The sequence below is a fragment of the Macaca nemestrina genome, chromosome 2 (genome assembly GCF_043159975.1).
Source record: "Macaca nemestrina isolate mMacNem1 chromosome 2, mMacNem.hap1, whole genome shotgun sequence".
Taxonomy (NCBI): Eukaryota; Metazoa; Chordata; class Mammalia; order Primates; family Cercopithecidae; genus Macaca; species Macaca nemestrina.
Genome location: NC_092126.1, coordinates 33,212,077 through 33,221,900, shown reverse-complemented (window position 1 = coordinate 33,221,900; position 9,824 = coordinate 33,212,077).

Here is a 9,824-nt window from a genome sequence, read left to right as displayed (position 1 = left end):
TATGGTTTTAATTTATTAATTGTCCAGAATTGGAATGATTCTTTGCAATGCTCACATCATAAGAAGTCAGAGCAGCCACTAAAAAGTTGAATTGAAGGCTTGGAAGCTTTTCCTTTGAGATCTGCCATCTGTGACAACTTGGTTTACAGTGGCCATAGAGTGGAAGGTTATCACACACAGGGGCTCCAACTCTCCATCACTACCAATATTTGTCCCTCTGAGATTGCTTTTGCCAGACATTCTTCCCTTTGCTTCTGCATAATTTTCTTGAGAAAGGGAATTCCGTGTTGGTTTTTCTTGGAAGCTGGTCCAAATTCAACAGTATGCTGAAAAACAAATCCTTGAAGTTTGGGTTATGCAAAATCATGTTAAGGGGATATTTTAGTAAATAACCACAGCTACACACATGGATCTTTCCACAGGAAGAAGTGTTGGAAGAAGGGGCATTATAAGAGTCTATCTATCTATCTATCTATCTATCTATCTATCTATCTATCTATCATCTATCATCTATCATCCTAGTGGTTCTATTTCTCTAGAGGATCCTGTCTAATATACTTAATAATACTTAGTAATATAATTTCTAAGAATCTATCCTAAGAAAATAATCATATAGTATAAATTTGTATAACAAAATGGAAAAACCAGTAATGTTCAAAATCATTCAGAATAAATAGATAAATTATGCCATATATACCCATAAAAGGAATGAAGAGATGATATAGTCCACAATCACTGAAAATCATGTGTTGGTATAATAGTTATTGATATGGGGATATGCCTATATGTGACATATCCATAGCCACATCCCTATCCATGTGTCTATTTTTCTATATAGCTATCCATCTATATCTGTGCTGTCTAATGCAGGAGCTACTAACCACATGTGGCTCTTGAGCACTTAAAATGTGGCTAGTGAGAAAGCGGAACAGGAGTTTTAACTTAATTTTAATAAAATTTTAAAAACCTTATGCCCAATTTAGCTATTAGAAAACCTTTAAAGGTATTTGAAACAACTTGAGTATTTCGATCTGATTTTTTTAACTTAAAATTTTATGAAACTGAAATATAGATAAGTATTTTTGATGAAAATTGAATGCCCAAGATTAGAAAATTTGTAACTGTAAAATACATGGTAGATTTTAATGTGAATTGTATATTTTGAAGTGGTTTTTTTTTTTTTTTTTTTTTTTTAGACAGAGTTTCGCTCTTGTTGCACAGGCTGGAGTGCAATGGTGCGATCTCGGCTCCCTGCAACCTCTGCCTCCTGCGTTTAAGTGACTGTCCTACCTCAGCCTCCTGAGTAGCTGGGATTATAGGCATGCGCCACCACACCTAGCTAATTTTTGTATTTTTAGTAGAGATGGGGTTTCACCATGTTGGCCAGGATGTTCTCAATCTCTTGACCTCGTGATCTTCCCGCCTCAGCTTCTCAAAGTGCTGGGATTACAGGTGTGAGCCACCACGCCCGGCCCTGAAGTTTTCTATAATGGATACATGTTACTTTTATAAAGAAAAATATGATTTCAAAAAGAAAATATAAGTTCATCTTCAGCAGCAAGAAATAATAAAAATATTTCCAAGTGTGACTTTCACAAATGTCCTGCTTTTCAGGAATATGAGTTTCTAGACTATTGGGAAAATGACATTTCATTGAGCGGTACCTAAAATTAAAGGAAATCAGTTTGGATACACATGTGGGAACTTGAGGACATTTGTTAATATTTCAAATACAATTATTCAACACATTTTGTAAGAACTCTTTTCTTGAGCCATGAATAATTTGTTATTATCCTGAATTTTGGCTCTGAGTTAATGTTTTCTTATTCCTGGGGGATCTTACAGTTAAATTTCAAAAAGATAAACTGTCTTTGGGAACTATCTGAAACACTCATTTCCAATCAGCCCTGTTCTTGTGGAAAAGTCACACTTTGCCTAATGAAAGAGAAAGTTTGCAATTTTTATTGACTTTTTCCCCTTTCGTTTGCAATGTAACAATTTGTAAGGTATCTTTGAGGAAGATTCCCTACCAGGAAGTTTCTGGAACTGAATTAGTCTGTTGAGTTAGGTGAATGATCACTCCCTATCATCCATCTTTCATTCCATACTATGGGGCAAAACACTGAGGTTCTACAGGGATTGCAGGGATTAAGCCTGTGCTATTTGTGATTTTCTTCCTATGTGTGGTCCAGTTAACTCTAAGTAACACCCAAAACGGAAAACATGAACCACCATGCACTAGCATGGACTATGCATGGGTGGGTATTTCTCTCTTTTTAATGACAAAGGTACAGCTATTATGGAAATAGTTGGAAAGTTCTTCAAAAAATTAAAAATCCAGCAATCCCACTTCTGGGTATTTATCCAAAGGATATGAAACCAGTATGTTGAAGATATGTCTGCACTCCCATGTTCATTGCAGCCTTATTCACAATAACCAATCATGAAATGCCCATCAATGGATGAATGAATTAAGAAAATGTATATATACACAATGGAATACTATTCAGTCTTAAAAAAAAAAAGAATCCTGTCATTTGTGACATCGATGAACCTGGAGGGCATTATGTAGGCAAAATAAGTCAGGTGCAGAAAGACAAATACCACATTATTTCTCTTATATGTGGAATCTAAAGAAGTCAAACATAGAAACAGAGTAAAATGCTGGCTACTCGAGGCTAGGGAGTAGAGGGATTGGGGAGATGTTGGTCAAAGTATTCAAAATTTCAGTTAGGGGAATAAGATCAAGAGACCTGTTGCACATCATGATGACTATAGTTAATGACAGTATATTATAAACTTGAAAATTGCTGAAAGTAGATTTTTAAGCATTTTTACCATTAAAAACCAGCAAGTATATGAGGTGCATCTGTTAATTAGTTTGATTCAGCCATTCTACAACGTATACATATTTCAAAAAATTATGTTGTATACCATTAACGTACAAAATTTTGTTTGTTAATTTAAAAAATAAGAACACATTTAAAATATAAAGACAAGGAAGCTGAGTTTCAGATATATTAAGTGTGTAGTGACAGAAACGACGTCTACCCACATCTTCCGAATTCCAATGCCACTGTTTTTGTTTTACTTCAAGTATTTCACTAAACAACACATTATAATAGAAATATTTCCTGTGTATTGTACATCAGAAAACAAAGGAAGCTTTTTGCTCAACAAGGTGGATGACCACGCACATCTATCTTTTCTTGGAATCCCTTTCAATATTAAAAAGAAAAAGAATTTAAATGTACAAGGACTGCTAAGGTTTGGGTATTTGTCTCCTCCAAACCTCATATTGAAATTTGATCCCCAATGTTGGAGGTGGGGGCTAGCGAGAGGTGTTTGAGTCCTAAGGGTGGATCCCTCATGAATAGATTAATGCCTTACCTGAAGGGGGCTGTGGGGAGGAGTTCTTATTCTATTACTTCCTGTGAGAGCTGATTGTTTAAAAAGCCGGCACCTTTCCCTTTTCTTTCTTTCTTTCTTTTTCTTTTTTTTTTTTTTCCTGAAATGGAGTCTCTGTCATCCAGGCTGGAGTGCAGTGCATGGTATCAGCTCACTGCAACCTCTGCCTCCTGGACTCAAGTGATTCTCCTGTCTCAGCCTCCCAAGTAGCTGGGATTACAGGCTTCCACCACCATGCCTGGCTAATTTTTGTATTTTTAGTAGAGACAGGGTTTCATCATGTTGGCCAGACTGGTCTTGAACTCCTGACCTCAAGTGATCCTCCCACCTCTACCTCCCAAAGTGCTGGGGTTACAGGCATGAGCCACCACGCCTGGCCCCTTTCCTCTTTTGCTTCCTCTCTCACTGGTAATCTCTGCACACACTGGCTCCCCTGACCTTCTACCATGAGTGGTAAAAGCATGAGGCCCTCACCTGACACAGATGTCCAATCTTGAACTTTCTAGCTATCAGAACTGTGAGTCAAATAAACGTTTTCCTTTATAAATGACCCAGCCTCAGGTATTCGGTATTCCTTTTTTTTTTTTTTTTTTTTTTTTGGAGACACAGTCTTGCTCTGCTGCCCAGGCTGGAGTACAGTGGCGCAATCTTGGCTCACTGCAACCTCCATCTCCGAGGTTCACGCCATTCTCTTGCCTCAGCCTCCCCATTAGCTGGGACTACAGGCGCCCGCCACCACGCCCAGCTAATTTTTTTTATATTTTTAGTAGAGACGGGGTTTCACCGTGTTAACCAGGATGGTCTCCATCTCCTGACCTCGTGATCCTCCCATCTCGGCCTCCCAAAGTGCTGGGATTACAGGCGTGAGCCACCGCGCCCGGCCAGGTATTCCTTTATAGCAACACAAATGGACTAAGACAAGGACAAAGAGAATGAGAGAACATACAGCCACAAACAAGGATTAACACAAATTTTTCAAAGAGAGAAATCTTTTTGAAGTGGTGACTTTCTTTCTCAGCAGAGTGGAGAAACTTATAAACTGTGTCAGGAAGAGATACAGAAACCAATCTGATTCTTCCTTTAGAACCTTGGAAAATCTCAGGATTTAAAACGGTGAATACAGCAAAAGATGTGGGTAAGGTATGAATCTGAGTATAGAGGGATTGACTGAAATCTTTCATGCAAAATGGTTGGGTTTTTAGGTTCTCTTTCTCTCTCCAGAGTTGGTTGACAAGTTCCTCCTGTACACAGAGTTTCTAATCAGTTATTTGCGGTCACACTGTTAAACGCAAACAGCCTGGGTTTACGTACATTTGAGGAAAGCTTTCAATATGAAAAAGATACAAACCAACAGAATAAGCAACCTGGATAAACAGAAAATACAGAGAGAGCCAAGGAAATCATTAAGAAAGTGGGGGAAAAAAAACCCAGAGAAGTAGAGAATAGGAAATAGAGGATAAGAAATTTGGGGAGGTCAATCTGGGATATTGAACTTTCAACCAACAGAGAAGAGGAAATTGTCAAAGAAATAATGTAAAAAAATTTTCAGGACCGAAGGACTTGACTTGCCAGATTGAAAAAGCTCTCCATGTGCCCATGTCAATTAATGAAAAAAAAGGAACCACACTAAGATAGATCCTAATGAATATTAGTTCACTTATTGGACTAAATTTGGTGAATAAACTTTAGGACACCAGAGATAAATACATGATACCGAAAGCTTGTGGTGGGGGACACTTCACATACAAAGAAATGGAAATTAAAGTGGCATTAGACTTCTTACACCAACATTGGAAACTATAATGACACAGGGCAGTGTGGTCATAATTTGGAGGCAGCTGATGCTCAACATATAATTTTTTGTTTATTTGTTTTGAGACGGAGTCTTACTCTGTCACCCAGGCTAGAGTGCAGTGACATAATCTCAGCTCATTGCAACCTCTGCCTCTCCATTTCAAGCGATTCTTGTGCCTCAGCCTCCTAAGCAGCTGGGATTATAGGTGTGCACCACCATACCCAGCTAACTTTTATATTTTTAGTAGAGACAGGTTTTGCCATGTTGGGCAGCTGGTCTCAAACTCCTGGCCTCAAGTGATCTGCCTGCCTTGGCCTCCCAAAGTGCTGGGATTATAGGCGTAGGCCACTGTGACTGGTCTCAACACAGAATTTTATCCCAGATAAACCATGTATTAGCTTCCTGTGGCTTCCATAACAAAGCACCACAAACTGGGTAGCTTAAAACAACAGAAATTTATTCTGTCACAGTTATGGAGGCCAGAAGTCCAAAATCAAGATGTCAGCAGAGTTAATTTTTTTTAGAGGCTATGAGGGAGAATCTGTTCCATGTTTCTCTCCAGGCTGCTGTTGTTGTCAGCAATCCTCAGTGTTGTTCCTCGGCCTATAGATGTGTCACTTCAATCTCTGCCTCTGCCTTCACATGGCCCTCTTTCCTCTGTCTGTGTCTCTGTGTCTTTATAAGGTCTTCTTATGAGGACACCAGTCATAGGATTTAGGGCCCACTCTAATTCAGTATGACCTTATCTTAACTAATTACATCTGTGAAGATCCTATTTCCAAATACACTCACATTCTGAGGTTCTTGGTGAATGCAAATTTTGGGGGAACACTAGTCAATCACTATAAACTGTCACTCAAGTGTGAGGGCAGAATAAAGATATTTTTGGGCAGATAAGTACTGAAAAACTATCCTGCAATGCACTGTTTTTTAAAGAAGTTACTGGAGAATGTACTTAAAGTAAGTAAATAAAGAAAGAGGCAAACATGAGACCAGCCAATAAAGAATAAGGAAACCAGAATTAAGAGTTCATGCAAAGCAGAACTCTGGGAGTGAAGCATCCAAGGGCAAGAGAAATAAAATGCTAAGTATTTGATATCTTAAAATATTTAGAAATTAAAATTGACAGTTGTTTGATAGGGCTGAAACTCCAAGATAAAATAGAAGTTCAACGAGAAAGTGAACATATTCACAGTCCCTTCTTGGATCAATATTGAACAATATTTATATAGTTTTAAAATAGCAATCCTAACTCTTAACAAAAACTTAAGGGTCTATATCAAGAAGGTGAGAATGAATAATTATGCTAGATAAATTGCTAAATATTAATCATAATAGAAAGTCAGCAGATAATGTCTAAAATATGACATGAAATTGCAGTATTGGCATGTTATTTAGAAATAGGAAGGTAAAAATTGAAGAAACTCATAAAAGTATAATATGTTGTTTTAGTCCATTTGGGCTGCCATAACAAAATACCATAGACTGGGCAGCGTGTGGACAAGGGAAATTTATTTCTTGCAGTTGTAGAGGCAGGAAAGTCCAAGATCAACACGTCAACAGCTTGAGTATCTGGCGGGAGCCTGCTTTCCCATAGGTGGTACCTTCTCTCTCTGTCTGTGTATGGTGGAAGAGACAAACTCCCTCAGGCCTCTTTTGTAAAGGCATTAGTCCCATTCATGAAGACAGACCTAATTACCACCCCCACCCCCCGCCACAAGGTCTCACTTTCTAATACCCTCACCTTGCGGGTTACAATTTCAAGGCATGAATTTTGGGGGACATGAATATTCAGAACTTAGCATGTGGTAACTTCTGGAAAGTAGAGGTGGGCAGGAGAAGAAAGGTAGTGGCTATCTTTCATTATTAACTTTTTAGTATTCGATTTTAAAACATGTTTGAGCAAGTAATATTTTTTATAGCAACACAGATTAAAGAAATAGAATATAATACACGTAAGAATTATCTAAAAAGTGTGTTAAAATGCAGCTTCTGTGTTCATATCTAGAGATTCTAATTTAGTCAGTCTGGAGGCACCTGTGCAGTGGTGCGATCTCAGCTCACTGCAATCTCCGCCTTCTGGGTTCAAGTGATTCTCCTGTCTCAGCCTCCTTAGTCACTGGGACTACAGGTACATCCCACCTCGCCTGGCTAATTTTTGTACTTTTAGTAGAGACAAGGTTTCACCGTGTTGGCCAGCTGGTCTCGATCTCCTGATCTCGTGAACCACCTGCCTCGGCCTCCCAAAGTGCTAGGGTTACGGGCATGAGCCACTGCGACTGGCCAGGACCATGCATTTTAACAAGGCTGATGAAATTCTGATGGAGGTGGTCCCTGAACCCCACTTTGAGAAACACTTGTCTAGAAAACAGCCACAACATGGTGGGGACATCAGCTTGAGCTGGTTTCTGGTAGAGGTCAAGCAAGTTGGAGTCTATGTTAGTTGTATCCATCCCCTATTGGTATTGGGGTAAAACAGTGTTGCATGCTAAAACCCTGCTTAATCAAAGGTTATTCTAACTTTAAGAGTGAGTGATGAAACAAGAAACCTAAATGCTGACTTCAGGACATGTTGTCAGGCAGCTGTTAAGTCTTCTGCCCAGGCAGGTTGCTAACATTGGCAGAAACTATGGGGACGGTCACTCCTGTGTTTGTAGGGGACTGAACCAGCCTGCTGCTTTAAAGAAGGCATATGCACAAGGACTGCCACAGACCCTGCTCCACCATGCGATCAGCCCGTTACTATGCAATTACTATGAGTTTGAAGGTGCCGGAGGTCAGATCCCAGTCTGTGTGGAGAACCTTAGAAATGTTTCCAATAGGAATGCTGAAGTGAACACTATTGCTGAAATCTGCTACTTACCCAGCAACAGAAGTGTCACCGTGACTGCAAGTCTACTGTAAAAGGTTTAAAATGCCATGATCAGCCCTCTCCAAAATTCTACACAACCCTGTTCCTTAGCCTACCCTGAAGGCTATTGCCAGCTTCCCAAATGGAGTCAGTTGGGATGGTTCCCAACTTCTGCTGAGGAGCTGCTGTGAGCCAGACACCATATAAAGCACCTTAATGTGCCAAATCGCACAAAACCAGTTTCACAGATGAGAAAAACGGAGGTTCCAGAAAGTTAAACCACAAGTCCAGCATCACATAACCAGCATGTGGTAGAAAAAGTTTTACTCTTTCCATAATTCCAAATTGCATCTTGGACACATCTTTAAGCCTACGGGGCATCAGATAACAGATAAGATCATTAGCCTTAGAGCTGCAGAGTGTGGTCCATTTATCACTGCAAATGTGTTCACGGAACGGAATTCCTGCTGACCTGGCATAAGGATGCTCACGCAGGCACTGCAGAGGTTGCTGAACACAGCAACACTGCACAAGAGACGTGATGGAGCTCCTGCGAGAGTCACCAAAACACTGACATAACTCTGTGGCAGCAATGGATAGCCAGGAAACAGCCACGGCCAGCCACACAACCCAGGGGAGGGGATGAAGTGGTAAAATAGGGGGTTATAGGAAGAGAGGCTGATTTTAAACAAAGACCAGTTCTTAAGATGAAGTCACTAGTTGAAGAGTATCAGAAAGTAGCTGTAGACACCAAAGAAAGTAGTAAATTTTTAATCACAGCATTCATAATATGAAGGAATTTTAGGGACGATTAGCCCAGCTCCCTCATTTTACTGAATATGAGGATGAAGAGGAAGTAGATAGTAAGAGTTAACGTTATTTGAGTGTCTTCCATATGTCAGGTATTGGGCTAGGTATGATCTCATTTCATCCTATAAGGCTGGTAAAAATTTTGTCCCCATTTTGATGATGAGGAAGTCAAGGCCCAGAGAGATGGAGATTCATTCAAAGTGGCACAGCTAGTTAGTGGTAGAGCTAGGGTTAGGATTCAAGCACCTGATGCCTAATCCTGGCTATTTTTCTCTGTACCATATAGCCAGTTTCTCTTCCAACAAGAATGTGTGCAAATAGTCTTTGGAAGAACCAGGCAAATCCAGATCTAAATCCCTTTTTACCTTGGATTGTGTGACCGTCTCTCTCTGAGTTCAGAATCCCTTATTAAAGGAATGGAGATAAGGATATCTTACTCTTGCTTTTGTTGTCAGCATTCGATGAGATAGTGTATATAAAGTACTTATTATACTATCTGGCACATAGCAAGAACACAACAGATTTTTTTTCCTCTTTTCTTTTCCTCCTTCCTCTTGCCTTAGGTGTGGAAGTAGTATCTATTTTATCTTTTTAGTATTTGTCCTTTTAGATAGTAGTCATTATATGCTATAATGATCTCCCAGAGAGATTGACTATATATTTACGCACATATCAGGGCCCACACAGTGAGGTATTTGTAGGAATATGTAAAAATAATTTTAACAAATTTAATGCCCAAATGGCTCCTTTGCCTGTATTCCAAATATAATTAAGTTGCGTTTAGCATTGGAGCCACCGGGAGCTTTACAAATGCTGTGTCCAGGCTGCATTCCACAGCAATTCCGTCAGGATTCCAGGGGTGAGGTGCAGGCATTAGTAGTTTAAAAATCTCAAGTGATTCTAGCAAATTACTAAATCAGAAACTCTGGGGTGAGGCCTAATAATATATATTTTAATTAG